The following is a 23,265-nucleotide window of genomic DNA, read 5'->3' as shown; positions in this document are numbered from 1 at the left end:
TGCTAGAGGGTAGAATATAGAATATTATAATTGGAATGCATCTATCTATACCTGCAGAATGTTAGATCTGGAAAGGACCCTTAGAACGTGCTCCCTCTGTGACCTTGGAGAAGTGATTTTCCTTCTATAAGATTCGGTTTTCTCATTTGTAAGATGAGATGTTGAATTAACTAACTTTTGAGGTTCCTTATTCTTCTAAAGTCTGTAGTAGTACAAAAATAGAATGTCGGAACAAAGAATGTTAAAACTGGAAAAAGACTTTAGAATATAGTGTTTGGGGTTTTGATAAGACTTTAGAACAAAAGACAATAAAACAAAGTTAGAACTATAAGGAAACTTAGAGACTAACAGATAGATAGATATATAGATAAATAAATAGAGAGAGAATGAAGAAATATGTAAAATATTTATTTTACATATTTCTTCATTTTATAGAACATAGTGTTTGGGGTTTTGATAAGACTTTAAAACAAAATTCAATAAAACACAAAGTTAAAACTGAAAGGAATCTTAGAGACTATCTATCTATCTATAGATATAAAATGAAGATATATGTAAAAATATATGTATTACATATTTCTTCATTTTACAAATAAGAAAATTAAGACCCACTTGTCCAAGGTCATACCATGAGTTGATAACAAAGCTACTGAGTTCTTCTAAAGCTCACCCTAGATTCTTTTTACTGGATGTGCCCAGAGCTGAGACATTGAGATATAAGAACAGGTATAGATATTAATTCCTTATCCTTTAAATTTTGAACAGAAGGCTGAAAGGATTCACTGGAAAGAGCACTGATTTGAAAACATATTATCTGAGTTCAAGGCTTAGCTCCAACACTTATTAGCTGTGTGCCCTTAACCAATATTTTTATTCTCTGAGTTCCAGTTACATGGGAATATCTTTTCCACAAGTTTTCTTGTAAGGAAAGTACTTTATAACCTGTTAAATTTTATAGAAATGAGAATCATTCTTAGTGATCTAATGAAAAAAGCACAAGATTTAGAATAAGATCTGGGTTCAAATCTTCTCTTTTACTCATCATTTGTGTGACCCACAAAGCAGATCACTTACTCTATCTGTTCTATAAAAGGAAGGAACTGGTCTAGATGATTTCTGTGATGATAAATTTATAATTCTGAACATATGATTCTGTTACTGTTATTCCTATCAAAAGCCTAGGTAAACGTGTTTATCAGTGTGGTAAATTATACAGAGAACCTCCTTCAGGAGAGAGAAAAGCACAGAAACACAGAGACACGGAGGCAGAGAGAGCTAGAGAGATGGATGGATGGATGGATGGATGGATGGATGGATGGATGGATGGATAGGTGAATAGATAGATACACAGATGATAGATAGATAGATAGATAGATAGATAGATAGATAGATAGATAGATAGATTATGGAAGGAAGGAAGAAAGAAAGGTGATAGATGAAAGAAAAAAGAAAGAAAGAAAGAAAGAAAGAAAGAAAGAAAGAAAGAAAGAAAGAAAGAAAGAAAGAAAGAAAGAAAGAAAGAAAGAAAGAAAGAAAGAAAGAAAGAAAGAAAGAAAGAAAGAAAGAAGGAAGAAAGAGGAAGGAAGGAAGGAAGGAAGGAAGGAAGGAAGGAAGGAAGGAAGGAAGGAAGGAAGGAAGGAAGGAAGGAAGGAAGGAAGGAAGGAAGGAAGGAAGGAAGGAAGGAAGGAAGGAAAGATGATAGATGATAGAGAAAGAGAGAGAAAAAGAGAGCTGGACGTATGGATAGGTAGAAAGATAGATGGATAATGAGAGAGAGAGAGAGAGAGAGAGAGAGAGAGAGAGAGAGAGAGAGAGAGAGAGATGGATACATAGACAAGTAGATACATGCATACATACATATATGATGAATGTGTGTATATGTGTGTGTTTGAGAGAAAGACAGAGACACAGAGAGACAGATGGATAAGTGGATGGATGGATGGAAGGATAGTATACAGACAGACAGAAAAACAGAGACAGAGACAGAGAGAAGTAGATAGGTAGGTAGATAGATAGTAGGCAGACAGGCATGTAGTAGGTAGATAGACAGAGGAAAGAGAACTGTATATTGAAAATGGTTTCCCAGGATCTTACTTACCTGTCTAACAACTAGCAAATCACTAAACATCTCTGAGCCTCAATTTCTTCATGAACCCATGAAGGGAATGACATTTTCATAAAAGTACTTTTGGGGAAGCTGCAGCCGTGTGAGCTCTGTAGAGAGTGAGGTGAGCTTTGGGCCTCTCTCTGCTTTGCTGATTGATGGGCACAGAACCATTCATCTACATACCCAACAAGGCTCTCTAGGGTTTGGTTACAGAATACTCTCCAGAGAGAGTTGCTAGAATTCTATAGTTTGTGGATATTGTAAAAGTCTGATAGAATAGGATGTAACAGCTAATAAAATGTTGTTGTTGTTGTGTCATTCAGCTATGTCACACTCTTTTTGATCCCATGGATATGCCATTGTCATCTATGAGGTTTTCTTAGCAAGGGTGTTGGAGGTCATTTCCTTCTCCAACTCATTTTACAGATGAAGAAACTGAGCCAGACAGAGTTAAGTGATTTGACCAGAGCCACGAGGCTAGTAAGTGTGCAAAATCAGGTTTTGCTCAAGTCTTCCTAACTCCAGACCCTTTCCATTTCAGGGTCTATCCCCTGGGCAACCTAACTGCCTCCTAAACTAAGAAAACATTGTTGTGGTTTAGTCAATTAGTCATGTCCTACTCTTCATGAACCCTTTTGAGGATTTGTTTTGCTTTATTGGCAAAAATACCAGAGTGATTTACCATTTCCTTCTCTAGCTCATTTTAAAGATGAGGAAATTGAGGCAAAAAGTTTTTAGATCACACAGCTTAGTAAGCGCTCAAGGCCAGATCTGAACTCAGTTCCTTCTGCCTTCAGGGTTGGCACTTTGCTCACTGTGCCACCTTGCTTTCCCTAAGGAGGTTTACCTTATTTTTAAAAACCACAAACTCTGAGCAGAAGGGTCCTTACTAAGTAATATTGCATAATGGATTGATGACTGGACCTGGAGATATGTTTTCCAGTACCCTTTCTAATACTTACTAGGCAAAAAACCATTGATAATTTATTGAATCACTAAGACTCAGTTTCATCCTTTTCAAAGTGAGGACTACAATGTCTTTGATTCCCAATTCCTTGGATTGTTGTGAGGTTCAGAATAAATATCTATATAGCTTTTCACAAACATTAAAATCCTACAAAATAGCAATGTTTACTCACACACACACAATTTTAACACAGAATGAATTTGCTCTCAAAGAGGAGGAATGACTTCTCCATGATAAAATGAGCTTGGAACTTAGGTCTCTTGTCCCTCTGTCACTGCCCTTCTCACTTCTCCATGCTCTCCCATTTAATCGGGTTTTCATTTGGAAGGACCACCCCAATTTTTCATCTCTAAAATTACTTGTCAGTTTTGCTACAATTCTCTTAGTGTGCCCTGGACCTGAAGCCCCATCCAAGTACATCAGCATCCCAGATAAAAACGGTAGAGATGAAATGTTTCGTAGCTGCTCACGTATGCATCTATGTTTTGAGAAGGCATATAGGAACCATGAATGAGAATAGACCATATGGTGTAGAAAAAAAAATAAAACAGGACTAAAATTAGGTCCAGGATCTTGCACCCATAGCTTATGTAAGCCTGGGCAAATGACTTCTCTTTCTGTACACCTCAGTTTCCCTATCTGTAATCAAGCAGGGTCAGACTCCCTTCCAGGTCTGACAGTATACAAATCTAAAAATAGAAAGAAGAAGAGCAATGAGAAACGGAAAGACCTCACGGCAGGTGTGAATTGCTGTTCTTCTGTGTTACATCTCAGTAAACAGAATAAACGCTCTGCCGAGTGTGGCTGCCTTCCAATCAGGCAGGGCAACGTGCTGGGACTGCTAATGGACCCAGTGTCTCACAGGCTTCCTCTTCCAGGGAAAAACGCTCCTGGGGGTATGATTGGAGGTAGTGGGGGGTGAGAGGGAAGGCATCCAGCTCCAGGTCACCTGGCCTTGAGATTGCTCACTAGGCCAGGCACAACCTCGGAGAATCATTACAGCCAGAAAGTCCACTTTCTTGGTAAGATATTTCATCCCTTTGAGCCCCTCCATATTTCCTGAGGAAATAGAATCTGTCCCCTATTGCCTTCCCTCAGAGGTTCACCTTTCTTTTTGTAAAGCACTTGAGGTTGCAAAGTACTTTCTTACACACACACACACACACACACACACACACACACACACACACACACACACATACACACACACCTGTGAGATGACAGAGGACACAAGTATTATTGACTATTTTTTAGGTGGGAAAAAACTAGATCTCCCCAAAAAAGGGATTTACTAAAAAAGACTGCTCTAAGTAAATAGTGAAGTTCAAACTCAAAACCAGGTCTTTTGAGTCTAACTCCAGCATAGAATCATAGTTTCACAAATAAGTTCAAAGCAAAAGAAAGCAAAGATTTGATCTTCTTCCTTTTGCATAATGATTTAGCTAGTCAACTCAGACAAGTCAAAAGGAGAGCATTTAGCACCCTGTAATTGAAAAAGAATCTGCATTCTAATATACTTCAGCAGTAAAGACTTCTAATGAAGGGGAAGCCACTTCTAGGTAGCACAGTGGTTAGAGTTTCAAATATGGAGTCAAGAAAAATCTGAATTCAAATCCAACTACAGATACTTACTAACTGTACTTACTAACTGTGTGAACCTGGTCAAGTCACTTGACATCTTCTGCCCCCCATTTCTCTGTCTGTAAAATTGAGTGCCAGATCTGAATTCAGGAAGATTCTTTTCCCTGAGCTTACTAGCTTTGTGATCCTAAGCAAGTCAGAACTGAACACAACACTTCAGATGTTACCTGATCAGGTGAGAAGATGCTACACTCACTGCTCATTAACACAAGGGCCCCCAGAGTGGAGTCATTTTCTCTGGCAATGTCATGACATTGTGACTGTATGTTTAGAAACAGGGCCTTAGTTAGAATACTGTCTCAGCTATTCTGTTAGAAACCTAGCAAGTGCTCATTAAATCCTTTCCAGAGAGCAAGTATTCCTTAAAAGATATTGCCCTCATTCTATCCTCTAGAACCAACTAGATCAGATTCTTTCTTCAAAATGGCCAGCCCCCAAAAGAGATTTTTCTCCCTATAGCACCTCTTCAGGTCTGGGGGATGGATGTTTGGTCAGAAGAAAGGAAAATTTGGGGGAGAACTGAATCTCATTTTTAAATAGAAGATGAGAGAATGATAGATATTATCTAGTTCACTTCTATCATCTTAGAAGTGAGGACCCTTGAGTCAATCACTCAGGCAGCAAACATTTATTTGGTATCTATCAGGTGCCAGATGTTATGTTAGTCACTGGGGATATAAAAACAACAAAAAAAAAAAAAAAAATGAAATCATCTCTGCTCTTCACTATTTTGGTTCCTTTTCACTTAAGGTCTTTAAGCAAAGGCTGGATAACCATTTGCATTGTGGGAAAGGTCCTGTTTCTAATCTGAATTGGAATAGGTGATCACTTAGGTCCCTTCAAACTAGAGACATATGGCTAGTAAGTATCAAAGCCAGGATTGGAACTAGAGTGACTGAGCAGAATGCATTGTGCACTAGTCAAATTACTAGCTGCATGACCCTGAACAAGTCACTCAATATTATTTACCTCATTTTTCTTATATGTAAAATTGCCAGGAAATCTTTAAATGGTTCATTAAGAGTCAGACATGACTGAAATAACTGAACAATAACAAAACCTCTTACTCCAGATCTATTCTTCATTGCAATACATTTTTGGCCCCTCTGTCTAAAGTACGATTTCTTAGACTAAACCTATTCCTCTCAATCCCAGAATCTAGAACTAGATCTTGAAGCTTAGTCTTCTTTTACATATGATTTCCTTCAATTAGATTGATGAGCATATTGAGAGCAGAGATTACTTTGAGTTTTTTTTTTTTTTTATTTGTACCCACACTTGGCCCATAGCAAGCACTTCATAAATGTTTTTTCCTTCATTTTAAGAATTCATCTGATGTGGGGAGTCATGAATAGGACATGGTGGGGTGGGGGGATTTCAAAATTTCTAATTTGGTATTTAATTGAGGGTTTTTTAATTTGTTCTTTTCCAATTCTTTTTAGTTGCATATCTTATTCATTGATCTCCCATTTATCTATTTGATTTATGTAGCTATTTAGAGATATAAAATTTCCCCTAAGAACTGCATCCCATAGGTTTTGGTATGTTGTCTCATGATTGTGATTTTCTTGGATGAAATTATAGATTTTTTCTGTGATTTGTTGTTTAACCAGCTCATTATTTAGAATTAGAATATTTAATTTCAATGGATTTTATTTTCTCTTTCCCTGACCATTAATTTAATATAATTTTATTGTATTGTGATCTGAAAAGAAAGTATTTACTATTTCTGCCTTTTTGCATTTGATTGTGAAGTTTTTATGCCCTAATACATATTTAGTTTTTGTGTAGGTGCCATGTATTGCTGAGAAAAGGATGTATTCCTTTCTATCCCTATTCAATTTTCTCTAGAGGTCTATCATATCCAGATTTTCTAGGATCCTATTAATTTCCCTACTTTCTTTTTTTTTTTTTTTTGCTTGGTTTTTTTTTTTTTTTGGTTTTGTTTTGTTTTGTTTTGTTTTTGTTGTTGTTGTTTATGTTTTGTGATTAGATTTACCTGATTCTGAGAGGGGAAGATTGAGATCTCCTAATAGAATACTTTTGCTATCTATTTCTTCCTGTAACTGGCTTAAAATCTTCTTTAGAAATTTGCCTATTCTACCACCTGGTGCATATACATTTGGTATCATTACTATTTCATTATTTAAGTATCCTTTATCAAGATGTACTTTCCCTCCATATCTCCTTTAATAAGATTTATTTTAGTTTTGCTTTCTCTGAGATCAGAAATTCTGCCCTTGTTTTTTTACTTCAGCTGAAGCATAATAATTTTGCCTTTCACCTATATGTGTCTCTCTGGGTCCAATGTTTCTTGTAAACAACATATTGTAGAATTCTGTTTTTTAATTCACTTTGCTATTTGCTTCCATTTTAGGGGAGAGTTCATCCCATTCACATTCAGTCATAATTACCAGTTCTGCATTTTCCTCCTCTGTATATACTTTTGTTCTCTTTCCACCCTGTCCTTAGTTATGTGTTTTTTGTTTTTGTTTTTGTTTTTGTTTTTTACCCACCTCGCCCACTATTTTATGGCCTATCACCCTTTCCCCCTTCTCTTTTTAGTGGTTTTTAACACACTCCACCCACTACCTTATATTCTGTCAACCTTTTCTCCATCTCTTATCTTTTTTCCTAATGTTTCTGCCCTAGTGTTTCTTATCCTGCCCTTTTCTTTTCCTCTTTCTCCTCCTACTTCTTTATAGAATTAAAATGAATTTCTGTACCCAACTGAATTTTTGTTATTCCTTCTTAGAGGCAAAGCTGATGAGATCAAGTTTCAGACAATGTTCATCCCTCTCCTTGTTTTCTCTCAATTGTAATGTCTTTTGAGCCTTTTGGTATGAACTAATAATCCCATTATACCATCCCTTTCCTCCTTTTTTCAGTACATACATTTTTCCATTCCTTAATGTCTTTTTCTTTAATGGCCTTTAATGGTCTTCAGGTAGGCCAATCATTTTTAAATTGTCTCTTCTGAATCTATTTTCCAGGTCGACTGTTTTGCCAATGAGATATATCACGTTTTCTTCCATTTTTTCATTCTTTTTAGTTTCTTTAGAGTCTTTAGATTCTTGCTCTTTCACAAAATCATTAGGTTTCATTTGTCCTGTTCTAGTGTTTAATGTGTGATTTTCTTCAGTTAGCTTTTATATCTCTTTTTCCATTTGTTTTATTTGACTTTTAAGGAGTTGTTTTCTGCAGACAATTTTTCCCTTCCTTTTCTAAACTGTTGATTCTCTCATGTATACCTCTCATTTCTTTTCTTAGTTTTTCTTCTACCTCTCTAATTTTCACTTTAAAGTCTTTTATGAATATTTCCAAGAAATGTTTTTGGATTTAAGACCAATTTATCTCATTCTTTTGAGATTTCTTCTGTGGACATTCTGTCCTCTTCTGAGTTTGTGTTTTCATCTATCCTGTCATCATAGTACCTTTCTATGGTCAAGGTTTTGTTCTGTTTCTTGCTTATTTTCTTTCCCTTTCTTTTGATATTTTCTCTTTTTTTTTTTTTTTTTTTTTTTTTTTTTTTTTACTTTTTTGGTGGAGCTCTGCTCCTGGGGTAAAGATGGTGCTGATCCAAGCTTCCTATGAAGCTCTGAGCCTTGGTTTTAAGCACAGGAATCCCTTGTGTTTGTAAGGGATCTCTTGTGTTTGTAGGGGGTAGGTTTGCCTGCTCTGTTCAGGAAACAGACTAGTTTCCCAGCGTTTGCTTTCTTAGCTGGGACTGGAAACTGCCTCACTGATTTGTTCCTCTATTGAGTCAGGACTAAGGTATTAATTGCTACTTTGCCCCAATTAAGATCCTCTCACTGGCTTTCCCAGAGTCTATCTGACCTTGGCTGAACACCCTTTTCACTCTGTTCAGAGGCTTGGTTAATGGGATTTTCAAGAGAAACCAGGAGAGTTCAAGCAGACCATCTTAACACTCTACCCCCAGAACTCTAATCTCCACTCTTTCACTTATTTTCACTCTACCCATCTACTGTCTCATTTTCTACTGCCTACAAATATTCCCATACTTTCCCAATCCTGGAAGAACCCTCACTGATTCTTCTACCCCAACTAACAATCCTCCTATAATTCTTTTTCCCTTTGTAACTAAATTCAAAAAGATAACAGATCCTCCTATTTTCTTTCCTACTATTTTCTTCTTAACCTTTTACAATGCAACTTCAAACCTTAACATTCTACTTAAACTGATCTCTTCAAAGTTAATTATCTTTAGTTACCAAATCTAATGACCCTTTTACAATTCTTTTTCTTCTTGATCTCTCTGCCACTTTTGACACTGTGGGTCACTCTCTCTTCCATGATACCTTTTTTTTTTCTCTACTTTTTTGGGATACCATTCTCTCCTAGTTTTTCTTCTACTTACGTGATGGATCCTCTACCAGATAATGGGACAGCTAGGTGATACAATGGATAAAGTCAATGGCCTATAGTTAGAAAGATTCATCTTCCTAAATTCAAATCTAGCCTCAGACAATTACTCATTATGAAACACTGGACAAGTCACTTATACATATTTGTCTCAGTTCCTCATCTGTAAAATGAACAGAAAGAAATAGCAAACCATTTCAGTATCTTTGACAAGAAAACCTCAAATGGGATCATGATTGAAAAATGACTGAATTGTAAGAATCTGATATGATGAATACTGAGAAGTTTTGAAAGACTTCTATTAACTGATGCAAAGAGGAATAAACAGAACCAAGAAAACAATATAGACTATAAGTTCCACATTGTAAATGATAAGATCACTGATAAAATAAATAAACCATTAGCAACAATAACAAAACCTAAATGCTATAAAATTATAATGACCAAGCCTGGTCTCAAAGACAAAGTATAAAAAGTCACTGCAGCCACTCCATCCCCTCTTCTTTGCAGAGTTAAATAGAGGCGACAAAGGGAGCTATAGGTATGTAACTACACATGTATTGTTGGACATTGCTAATGTATTGATTACTTTTGCTGAGCTATATCCTTTTTTTCTCTTATTAATGCTCTGTTATCAAGGATGGTTATCTGATACAGAAAATGGACAAGATATACTGTCTTGGAAATGCAGGTGTATCTAAAAAAGACATAAATAACCAGAAAAAAATTCCAGTATAAATGAGTACAGAAATACACTATTATTATTTTCCTTGTTCTTCTTGTCTTATATTTGATAGAATTCAGACAGAAACAGTCCTAGAACAAGTGAGTTAGACTACTAATATTTTTTCTCTTTAATGTTTGGCAGACTGTTGCTTGAGTGGTAAAATGATTGTGCCGTGTAATTGAGTAAAAGTATCAGAATGTTAGCTCATCTTCTATAGGCTCACTCAAAGAGAATCTTTGGCATAATTCCAGTAGTAGACAAGAGGCTGGGGAAGATAAATACCTCATCTTGCTCCCACACAGTTTTGATTTCTTTTTCTAGATCTCTATTTTTAAAAGCTTTTCATCCCATACATTTTGGAAGTTATAAGAATTCAATATGGAAGCAGCTATTAAAGTGCAGTTCTTCAGTTTTTATGGGCCAGTATTATATCTATGTGGCTGTGAGCAACAGTTTCATCTGTGATGATGCCCTCATTCCATTACATGTTATTTGTTGAAATCTCAAGGATATTGTGGGATTCGGATTCATTGTACAAGAGGCAGCCTGGCAGAGAATCAGTGTTGAAATAAAGAAGGTCTGACATTGGGCAAGTCACAACCTTTCAGCACTGTGGACAGTTTTCAGCAACTATACAAAGTTGGCAGAAGTTGGTAACCTACAGTAGTAGAGAGAGTTTCCCTACCTGGAAATTCTCCATACCAATCACAGGTTCTGCCCCTCTTTATGGAGTGAGAATTTCTCATTTTTATGAAGAGGAGTAAGTTTCTCATTCTTGGTTCATTTGATCATGTCACTCTTCAGCAGTATTATTTTGTAGATGTTAATTTTTTACACTTACTATTATGGTATGTTATGCCTTTTCTACCATTTTATTACAAAATCTGCATTGATCAATAAGTATCAGATACTAAAGGATGCATATTTCCTAATATCAGTGGTATAATATTTTATCACTACCTTGAAATCCTTTATATCTGTTTAATTTTTTTAAAGAACTTTCCCCAACTCTTTACTTAACGCTTCCTTTTTGAAATGCTGTTGATTGAGATGATAAAGATATAACTTAAAACATTGCTCTTCTCCATTAAAGTTCTGCCATGTATATAGAGCAGAGAAAACACCATTACCATGTCTAAGATCTTTTTTTCTTCATATCCTTTTTGACCCTGTTTTGTAGTTTCCTGTTTGCAAATGCATTTGGTTCAAATTTATCATACAGGTTAGTGGTGAAGTATATCTCTCTCTGCTTTACAGAAAAAGGTTAAACTCTGCCATATTTGAGTTTGAGAACCCCCCAAATTACAAGCTGAACTTCCTTCAAGGACCCTTTATCCAATCATTAGTAGCAGAGAGGCTCAATTTTAAATTGTAAATGTAATCTTGCCTGCTTCAAGTTTACTAATCGCTTTCAGTATTTTGAACAAAAAGAGAGAGCCATTTTATTTAAGATGAAAATTAACTCCCTGAGTATCTACAACAAAGCCCTCAGTAAGAAAGCATTCTTTGCAATGTTGAAATAAAAGCAATGAAATGGTGATGTTTCATTTTTCTCTGGACTTAATCAAGCTACCAATCAACAAATATTTATCCAGCATCTCCTTAGAACTCAGACTGGTGAAAAGTGAAGGAGGAGACTCAGAGAAGGTCACAGAGAAGAGGGACTCTTAGAGGTCATTTGATCCAGCCTCCTAATTTTTCACAGGAAAATGAGGATCAGAGAGGTCATCCAGTGGTGACCAAGGTCAAGCATCATCAACTTCCACCTTAAAGGAAGGGAAAAAAATCCTTGGTGCAAGACACCCAATTCATTTCATCTAGCTTTGGCTTGAAAATCTCCATTATGGGAGAACCCACTACCATCAAAGGCTGTTTGTTCTCCTCTTGGATAGTTTTATTTTTTTAGGAGTTTTGGTTTTTTCCCTATACATCAAGCCAGCATTGATTTTTTATTTTGGTAACTTTATCTGTTATTCATTGCTCTGGCAAGGACAGAAGGGCCAAGGACAAATATGGCTCATTTTCTACTCAAAAATCCTTTCAATTTTGAATTCAGCTGAGATTCCCCTCCTCCAAATTTTCTCCATTTCTTCAGTTTTTTTCATTATAATTCTTACATAGCATGAACTCAAAATTCTTCACCATTCCAGTTGCTTTTTCCTAGACAAACTCTGACTTCTCAATATCTTTCATTGTGTGCCATCTAGTACATTATCACTATATTTTAGATATGGTTAAACTAGGGTAGTGTGTAGCAGGATTATGACTACTTTAATTAATCAGTCATTTGTTTAATAACTTTAATATTCAATAAATTAATAAATAATTTAATAAATAAACATTTATCAAATATCCCATATGTGTCAGACACTATGATAAGCACTAGTGTTAGAACTAACACTCGACACTGAAAATCAGATTTAGAGGAAAATTTATTAAAGAAGAATCTTAAGGAATCATCTTAACATTTCTGGCCAGAAGTGAGCCCCACTCCTTTTCAGGAAGAGCAAGTGCCTAGTACAGAAGAGGGAGAACCTTTGTTCTCCCCCTCCCTTCAGAAAACAGATTGGCCCGTTTTATCTGGGTTATAATCTTTCTGATATGCCCACTATGTGTTACATATGTAGAAAACATGACCCTCCTCATACGTCCTATGTTCAAAAATGGCAGAAAACTCCTCCTCTGGGGTGTGTTATTTAATATTCAATTAGCCTATTAAGCAATGATTTGGTCAATTCCTGTCATTGACCCCAACTAGTTTGGGCTGGACAGACTATTATCTTAAATTTGTGGTTTTCTCAAAGCCATAAGACTCTGATTAGTTTAATCTACCTATGCTTCCTAGCCCCCCATTCCTTGTTTGCGCAAGGCTTCTATTGATCACTTAAATGTTCTATGAATCCTAACCTCCCTTAACCTCTCAGATTGTGAAAACTTCTTTCTCAGAGGTAATCATTATCCCATACTACCTCAAAGCTTGCAGCACTGTGGAAACCCAACTTTTCAGCATTTCTCACACTAGGGATACAAAAAGAAGCAAAAGATAGTCCATACCCTCAAGACGCTTACAATCTGCCACTTCTAATTTAGATTGATTGCCTTAGCAAGCTTAGCTTCCATATCACAAATATGAAGCTACTAAAACCTTCAGATACTCTTCAAATGAATTGGTGTCTTGTCTTGCCTTTCCCATTTTGTGAAGTTCATTATCTGACTCCAACTCTTCTCCAGTGTCCCCTGAATAAGAACTCCATCTACAGTAAAGTTACAAATTATAAATGAAATGGGATAAGCCACTATGAGCCTATACAATGTGTTTGGTAGATGCAATTCTCACATAATTTTTAACATGAGTAGACATTTTTAATTGGTTTTAATCTGCTAACCACATGGTTGAAAACCATTTTGGAATGGCTGGGGGAACACTAAGAAGACATTAAGTAGTCAAAATTAGTTCTGAATGGAGTTGAGTTGAAGTCAGAAAGACTTGAATTCAAATTCAGTCTCAAATGTTTACTTGAGGCTGTAATGCAGGAGAAACTGAGGCAAGATAGAGATTAGAGAGTTTATAATATTTGATTTGAAAGGGAGAGATGTAAATCTCTCCCTTTGGGACCAAATGAATTCATGATTTGGTCCCAGGGCTGAATGAGACTATCTATCTCAGAGTACAGAGCACAGAGAGCAGGAAGGGACCATCAATCCAATTCTGACAGGGTGGGGGGAGGCACTGAATATTCTGATAAGTTGGAATCAAGAGGAACAATGACAGAATGGGAGGAGACACTTGATATTCTGATAAATTGGGAAGGTCTGGAGTCATGATGTTTAAGACAGAAGGTCTTTCTGCTTATCCAGATCATGATGATTAGGAGGAGGGGTGGTGTTGCCGGATTGACCAGAATAATTAGGAACTGAAGCAGAAGAATTCAGGGAAACTGAGGCAGGACAATTAAAGGGAACTATGGCCACAGCAAAGTTGTGTGACTAGGCGAGTCATTTAACCTCAATGTGCCTCATCATTTGAAATTGAGGTAATAACAATACCTATTCTCATAGAATTGTTGTGAAGATTAAGATCATAGTTGTAAAATACTATACACAGTACCTGTATAGTAAATGCTAATTTCTATCCTTTCTTGTTGTTTTTTGTTTGGTTTGGTTTGTTGTTGTTGTTTGCTTTGTTTTGCTTTTGTTTGTTTGTTTTTTGGAGATTTTTGTTGTGGTTGTTTTTGCCCATTTAGCTGCTGTTGAGTCAGAGAATGATGGACACCTCCCAGTAGGGAGACAGGCATTCAGACTTAGCCTCCCAGCTTGGGCTACCATCACCTGGCTTGTGAGCATGTGATCCTGAGATAGCTTCAGTCTCTGTAGAGTCTACTCTTTCATATTTTACGTGAAAGAATATTGGAGGCAATGACCTTTTAAGTTTCCAAAAGCCAGCATGTTAAGCCATCAGAGGCCCAGGAGACAGAGTCTGTGCCAGATTTTACAACCATCCGATCCAGCCTGGGGCGAGAACAGGGAACTTTGTGATACCTAACCACATGCAGTACTCATTCCAACAATGGCAGATTCAGCCAGTAACTATACCATATTTGGCAGAGAGCTTGGTAGGAAGACCCCTGTGTAGAAACTGCTTTAACTCTGATCCCACTCTTCCTAGAGACCAAGATGGTATAGAAGAGAATGTAGCCCCAAAGATCAAGGGCAAATATGTATAGTTTCTGCTCTTTCTATATCTTCTCAACAAACATCCTTTTGTAAAAATCTAATGGGTGTTAATTAGTTAAATAATTATGGTGGTTAACAGTGAGAAAAATACACCAGCATGGGAGCTGAAGTTAATTGCATTAGAGAAAGCCACCTTCAACCCTCAGGGATATTCCTAGAATTTTGAAAAGGGAAATGTAGCCAACCTTTCTCTGAGAGAATAAGTCAAAAGTATGGTTATATTCCAATCTATTCAATGTACCCTTGAGGGATTTGGTCTGTTTGTATATTTTTGCAAATCAAGTGGTAACACATGACTATATTCTATATAACATGAAATAACTAGCAAGAGTTTGTTGGAAGAGGCTGATGGATCTTTGTCCTGACAGAGGGAAATAATCTCTAATAATCATACCATCTCCCTAAGGTGGCATAAAGCTGATCTGGGAAGAATCTCAGTCTGCCGTTAATGAAGCTGGTAGTACTGGACTTAAACTGTACTGGCTTTGATCTCATTTTTCATTAACAACCCTATGCAAAGACTGAAACAAGTACTACAAACCCCATTTTATAAAAAAGGAAAGTAAGACTTTGAAAGTTTAAAAAAGCTGGCCAAGTAAAGAACGGAGCAAGGCTTTTCATAGTGGCTAGAAACTGGAAGATGAATGGATGTCCATCAATTGGAGAATGGTTGGGTAAATTGTGGTATATGAAGGTTATGGAATGTTATTGCTCTGTAAGAAATGACCAGCAGGAGGAATACAGAGAGGCTTGGAGAGACTTAAATCAACTGATGCTGAGTGAAATGAGCAGAACCAGAAGATCACTGTACACTTCAACAACAATACTGTATGAGGATGTATTCTGATGGAAGTGGAAATCTTCAACATAAAGAAGATCCAACTCACTTCCAGTTGATCAATGATGGACAGAAATAACTACACCCAGAGAAGGAACACTGAGAAGTGAATGTAAAATATTAACACTACTGTCTATCTACCCAGGTTACTTATACCTTCGGAAACCAATACTTAATGTGCAACAAGAAAATGGGATTTACACACATATATTGTATCTAGGTTATACTGTAACAATATAAAATGTATGGGATTGCCTGTCATCAAGGGGAGGGAGTAGAGGGAAGGAGGGGAAAATCTGGAAAAATGAATACAAGGGATAATGTTATTTAAAAAATTATTCATGCAAATATACTGTCAAAAATGTATAATTATAAAATTAATAAAAAAAAAAAAGAAAAGAAAAGAAAAAAGAACAGAGCAAGGAGATCTTTGCAGTCCAATTCCACATATCCATAGGATACATTTTTAAATTAAGGATTACTATTTGAGTCTTAAAAAGTGAAGTGATTACCTCAATCTTCCAGGGCCCCTTAATGGCAGGATGAAAACTAGAACCAAAGATCTTATTCCTATACATTTTCACTGACTTCCTGCTACACATCTTTGTATTATTGTCCCATGTAAAGGATTTATCTGCCAAATATCAAAGGAACTCCATCTCCAGAGTAAAAGCCGCTGCTAAGCCACAGCTGACACTTGAGGAGGCCCTGTGCCCAAGCTCCATAGACAACAATGAACAGAGAAAAGGAATCCTACCTAGGATCTGTTTACCGAAAGATTTAACTCAACTTCTTTTACATGAACTGTGTGATCTTTGGAAAGTGGCTTCTCCCCTCTGAACCGATTCATTGCCTTCATCTGTGAAATGGAAGGAAGCGGCAGGGGGGGGGGGGGTGTTGAGCTATTGATTTCTAAAGGTCCAAGTTTAACTTTCTAAACTTCCCAAATTGTCTGATAAATCTTCTATTCTCATGTGTCTGTGTTGGCTGGCGTGCACAGCCTTGCAGCAGCCCATTAGAAAAAATTAACCCCAGTCTTAGAATTATAGAATCATGGAGACATTGATTTTCAGATTTGAATAGGCTTTTGGAGAACATCTAATCTAACTCCTTCTTGAAACAGAAATCCTCCTTGCAGTCACTGACAAGTAATTATTAAGTCTCCATTTAAATAACTTCAATGACAGGGACCTCACTACATTATAAGACAGGTTATTTTACTATGGATCAACTCTCATTGTCAAGAAAATATGAGTATTTGTTTGTTTTTCCTATATGGTGCCTCATTCTACCCCCCGGGGCTAAGAAGAATAAGTTTAATTGCAAGCCTGAGAAATAACAGGAAGGGAAAGATTGCCACAAATTTTGGGATTCTGGGAATTAAATCAGTCACATATTTCTTAGCCTCGCACTAGAATGATAGGAAAATAGAATGTTTGTTTTAAAGGCCAAAATGATCATGTCTTCTAATCCATTATTCCTAGGGTGCTATTCATAACTATGTAACAGGAGCAATCTCATGCTCTATTAGTAATCAGAGAGAGACACGAAGTAGGTCAGTCACACACAGTTACTTTCTCATGGGGAAAAAAAAAAGTGTCCTACATTGTGGAATGGAAGCATCTTAGAATATCAGGACTGGAAAGAAGTCATGAGATCACCTGGGCCCCTAATTGGCCATAACTGCATCTGAGACAAACTAAATCAGAGAGCAGATGAAGCATAGGATGCATTAGCTCAGAGGACACTGCTATCACTGCATAATCCTTAGACATTGTGGTTCTTTCAAGCTCTCCCCACCCCATAGGAATCAGTGCCTGAAGCAAGGTCCATTTGTCCAGTGCTCATTATGGGCAACTAGGTGGTGCGATGTGCACAGAGAACCCAGAGTTAGAAAGACTTGTCTTCCAGGGCATAAATCTAACCTCAAGCATTTACTAGCTGTGTCTAACCCCTGCTTGCCTCAGTTTCCTTATCTGTAAAATGAGCTACTGAAGTAAATGACAAACAATTCTAACCTCTTGGCCAAGGAAAACTCAATCAGGGCCACAAAGAGTCAGGCACGACTGAAATAATTAAACAGCAACAAGTTATGGCTCTGACTAGTCCAATCCTCTCATTTGAAAGAACAGAAGACTAGGGCTGCGGGAGGAAGGGCGGGGTCTAAAAGAAGGGTTAAAGGAGAGTGACTTTCGTAGAGTCACACATTTGTAAGAATCAGGGACAGCACTGAAACCCCAAACCAAATTTTCTGACTCCCAATTCTCTTTCCACAATGCCTGAATGCCAGTGCTAATATAAAATGTCAAATAAACTATAAAAACTTTTTAAAAGAGCTCACAAAAATAATAGAATCAACATCACTAGGCTGGGTATAATATGTATAAAAAAAGGTATATTTATAGGCCAAAACAGGAAGACACGAAGATGAACTGGAAGTTGAAGAAAGGATTGATGGAGCATCTGGGACCACCCTGTACCTTGAAGAATAAGAAGGATTCAGATAGGCAGAGAAGAAGGAGGAAAAGATAAGCCAGCAATAACAAGGTAGAGAAGAACAAGGTCTATTTCTAAAGCAATGAGTAGACTAGTAGAAGAATTAAGGTTGGAAAAAGTCAAATAAAGTCCAATTCAAAAAGACCTGAATTACCATTCTAAGGAATTTGTTTGGACTTTTATCCTTGCAAGCGCAAGGAACCAAAGGCTAAAGAGAACTCTTGGATCACAGAATTATGGTGTCACAGAATTACTGTGTGTTGGAGCAAGAAGAGACCATAGAGATAATCTCATTATCTCCATTTGCCAGATGAGAAAAGAGAACCACAGAAAGAAGTAATTTGAGCTAAGCCCCTTGGCCAATAGGTTCAAAGATAGCACTCAATCCCAGACACATAGGTTCCTTACTATAGTAACTATGCAATGTGCATAGACTACTAAACTTGGAATTAAGAAGATGAGGGTTCAAGTCCCACTACAGACACCTATCTATATGACTCTGGGAAAAATCACTTACTCCCTAGGTCTCATTTTCTTCATCTCTGAAATGGAAGCATTGGATTTGATGGTCTCTAAGGTTCTTTCCAAACCTTTGGAAGAATAGTGAAGCAAAAGAAGCACTGGCCCCAAATCAGAAAACATGTTGACTTAGTCACTTGCTACCTTTGTGACCATGCACAAATCAACAGCCTCTTTCTCCACATAAAGTTGCTTATCTTTGAAATGGGCATGAGAACAGAGTAGATGACTACCTTGTAAGGATCCAATGACAGAATGAGTTTAAAGCCTAGAGTTATATAGAAATTGTTTTATTTATTTTTATGATCATTATTATTTGTCTCCATACCATATCATAGGACATATAAAGAAAATTAATTATGTTCATGCTTAGGGACATTGTTTAGAGGATAAAATTTAGAATGAAGACCTAAGTTCAAATCCTTTACCAAATATTTGCTAGTTGTCTGGCTCCTGGGCAAGACACTACTTTACTTCTGTCTGCCTTGTTTTTCTCTTCCATAAGGGGATAATAATAGCTAGCATTTATGTGACATGTCAAGGTTTGCAGAACACTTTGGAAATCTTTTCCATCCATTTCATTCAATTATTGTTGTTATTCAGGTGTTTCAATCCTATTTGACTCTTCATTACTCCATTTAGGATTTTCTTAGCAAAGCTATTGATGAGATTTGCTATTTCTTTCTCCAATATCTTAATTTGATAGTCAGTTTGTGACTTCCTTTACTGGCAAAAATGCTGGAGGTAGTTAGGTGGAAATTGCCATTGCCTTCTCCATTTCATTTTACAGATGAGGAAACTGAGACAAACAAGATTAAATGACTTGCTCAGGAACACACAATTAATAAGTGCCTGAAGTCAGATTTGAACTCAGATCCTCCTGACTCTAATGCCATCACTCTACTGTGCCACCTAGCTCCTCTGTAATGTCCCTGTCCTTTCAACAGACATTCATTATTAATTAAGCACTTATTATGTGTCAAGTACTAATATTAAGTTCTGGTAACACAAATGAGAAAAAGAACAGAAATATAACCCCTACCCTCAATGAGCTCATGATCTCAGAGGTTGGAAAGGGTGGAGGGGAAAGATACCCAGGGAGGACATGGAAATATATAGTTCAATGTGTTTGAAGTAAGGCAGAACTGCAGATGCAAAGTGGAGTGTGCTGGCAGTCCAGTATCTGTCCTTTGTAGAGGAAGACTTTTGGAGAGCTCAATAATCCACTCTCTAGTTTTCTAAAATAAGAATGAGTTTGAGTTAGGGTGATATCCAAGGCTTGAGCTACTAGCAGAGTAATAAAATTAGAAATAATTACTTTATTCTGGGAGGCAATCTCATTTAATACCATGACAACCCTGGGATTCAGGCTCTGTTATTGTATACCTCAGTTTCCTTATCTTTAAAATTGGGGTAATACTAGCACCTACTTCCCAGAGTTACCCTGAAGATCAAATGAAAAGGAAAATACTTCACAAAACTTAAACTGCTACATAAATGCTAGCGTTTATTAGAACTTTAAAGTTGGAAGAAACCTTAAGATATTAAAGGTTAGAACATAAAATGTAAAAGCTGGAAAGAGTCAAATAACATAAGATGTCATGTCAGAGATGGGGAAAAAATAAGATCTTCTACTTCAACTCTTTCATTTCATAGCTGAGGATGTATGACCAAGTTCATGCAAGTGGTTAGGGACAGACCTGAGATTCACACCTAGGTCCTCTATTTAAAAAAAGGTCTTTTCCACTGGGCCATGCAAAATCCTGAAGGAGTTAACTGATAGAATAAAGAAATATGCATGTTTCCATGGTACTTGCTAAGATTGTATTAATGAAGACAAGCCAAGGCATTCATTACAGTTTTTAACCATCCACTTCCAATGAGGATAATGACAGCTAAGGCCTCTTTCAAGAATGATAGTCATTCATAAACACATGACTTACATTATAGAACAATGAATCTCTAGTGTCCTGCTAATTAAAAAACCAGGTTCACATCAGTTCCTCAAGGGCTCATCTTAGAATTTTTAGGATTATAGTGCATTGATTAATTTCTACAAGTTTTTAATCCCAGAGTGTTTAATGAAGTCTAGGAACTTGGGGACAGATGTCTAATTGGGGTTTATATTGTTTCAAATGACTTACAGATTTCATGGGGAAGTTTATTAGAGCAGGTTGAAGCTTCTTGCAGTTTTATCCAATTGCATTCTAAATATTGGCAGGAAAGAAGTCCCTAATTCAGTCTGGCCGGGAAACTTAACTATTGTATTTGCATTTTTCTGACTAAATATTTATTTTAAGAAATGCAGTTCCAAGATGATAATTGTAAAGTTGGAAAGGAACTCATAAGCCATCTATCTAGCCCAACCTTTTGTATTTAATAGATGAATAAACTGAGGCCCAGACAGGTGTTCTTCACCCCCTTCCAAGAATTCTGTAAATAAAATAGTAGAGAAACAATGGCTAACATATTTTTAAAGGTTGCAAAGTTTTCCTTCATAGTAACTTTGCAAGATAAAAGTAGGTATAGATGGAATAATCCAAAAGCTTTTTTTTTCCTAATTTGACCCTAGATTTATAAGACTGCTGGACTCTGCTATAGGCTCTCTGATATAAGCTCTTTCTCCCCTTTTCTGGATTAAAAAAAAAAAAAAAAACATGGAATCATCCTCCGATCCCCTTATTCCTTCATCCTGCTAATCCAACCACAATAGCCACGTCTTGTTGATTCTCATTCTTTCCACAACATGTTTTGCTTTAGTCTCCTCATCTCCACTCAAATAACCACCATCCTAATTAGGATCCATCACTTATTTATTGATTTTTGTAAGTATTCTTGAGTTTGACTTTCACAAAGGCAAATAAAGAATATTTGAGGAAGGTCAGGGAACTTTCCCTTTTGCATATTTCAGAGTATCTATGCCTTCCTTAGCATGTCTAGAATTAAAGCAGAGAAAAGTCCTCACTAACCTTGCTTTGAGCTACATAATTTTAGATCTAGGAAAGATTACAGAAGACAAGATACTAGAATATACAACATTAAATGGTAATACTGAAAGGACCTTATAAAATGTCAGAGATGGAAAAAAGGAAATTTGTAGCGTCTTTTCCTTTTACAGAGGCCATGATGCCCTGAAAAGTGAACTTCTTTGCTCAAGGTTGCATAAATCAATGAATTAATCAAGAAGCATTTTTAACCACCTTGTGCCAGGAACTATGCCTGTGGTAGAAATATGGAAATAATCACCACTTGAAAGAAACATCCATTCCATTGGGGGAGATAACAAGCAAATGTGTACTTTTATAGAAAATAAATATAAAGTGGATTTTTAAAATATACAGGATGGTTAGGAAAAAAAATTCATACCTTGAAGAATGAATCTGAAGGAGAGTTTGAGAACTCAAAAAATAACTCTTAGTCAAGCATTCTTTCATTATTACATAAGTCTTCTTATCATAATTTCCTTTCTAATCTTTTATCTGGGAAGGTTCAATATTTCCCAGAGAATCTATTTTTCCCCAAGGAGTTCCATCATCCCAACTCCACCAGGCTGCTCTCTACATGGAGGAAGATCAAAAGTGGAAGACTGAGAGACATGAAGGCCAGAATGGCTTTGCCTATGCATTCTCATTTTCTAACCATGAACCAGCACTGTGTGGCCCTGCGCAAATTATTTAGCTCTGTTTGCCTCAGTTTCCTCATCTGTAAAATGAGCCAGAGAAGAAAATGGCAAATCATTCCAGTATCTTTGCCAAGAAAACTCCAAATGGGATCACGTACAGTCAGACATGACTGAAATGATTGAACAACAGCTATGCTTAGGAAAACTACTGTGTAATGAAGTGGAGCAGAGTCCAGGGAAGAGCTGAGGAAAGCATTTATCTAAATAAGCCCCCAAATCCTGCTAATGAGAAAAACAAATTGGAAGCAGTCAAAATTCTTTCAATTGTCTACAAGTTCCCTAAAGTATTGCTTCACTACAAAGTGAATTTTACCTGAATCAGTAACTCCTTGGATTGCAAATGAGATTCAAGGCCTCTTGATTCTTGGATGAAATATCAATAAGCCATCCACAGCCTTGTCTAGAAAAAGTAAGTCTGAATTAATATAACAATAATCATGATAATCATGATAATATTTGTATAGTGTTATAAGGTCTACAAAGTACTTTACCCATAAGTCGTAGTGTCTAAAAATGTGGATTCAAGTCTGGGGTTTATGATTTACCAACCATGCAATAATCAACTTGACACAATCTCACTAAGCCTTAGTTTTCTAAACTGTAAAATGGGGATAATAATTTTGTTAACTATATCACAGGGTTGTTGCAAAAAAGAATACTCTGTAACCTTTAAGTGCTATAAAAATGCGACCCATCATATTATTATTATCAGGTTCTTGCCCTTAGGAAATTCTTGCTGTATGAACTTGCTGTAAGAACTGATAGCTGAACTTACTTCTTTACTCCCCTCATTCAACAACCACCACTTATTAAGCAGCTACTATTTGCATTGCACTATACTTATTGCTGAGTAAAGGAGAGATGAATATGGAGATGGATGAGACATGATTATGGCTGTCAGAATTTTTACAATTTATTAAAGAACAAAAGTCATATGCATATTTAATAGAAATATATGTGTAAACCTGATCGATGCGAAGTAAATTGATAAGTAAAAGAGACTTTGGGATCAAATGAAGAAGTGATTTGCCTAGAAGCATCAGGAAAAATACCTGAAGTGGATTTAGGAAAATGGGTAGGACTTCACTGGGTGATATAGGGAAAGATTTTCAAAAGTCTAGAATATTATGAACCATCTCATAAAGGAAGAGTAGTTTTTGATATATCCTAA

The sequence above is a fragment of the Sminthopsis crassicaudata genome, chromosome 2 (genome assembly GCF_048593235.1).
Source record: "Sminthopsis crassicaudata isolate SCR6 chromosome 2, ASM4859323v1, whole genome shotgun sequence".
Lineage (NCBI taxonomy): Eukaryota > Metazoa > Chordata > Mammalia > Dasyuromorphia > Dasyuridae > Sminthopsis > Sminthopsis crassicaudata.
The sequence above is the reverse complement of the archived record's forward strand: the minus strand, read 5'-3'. Positions refer to the sequence as shown.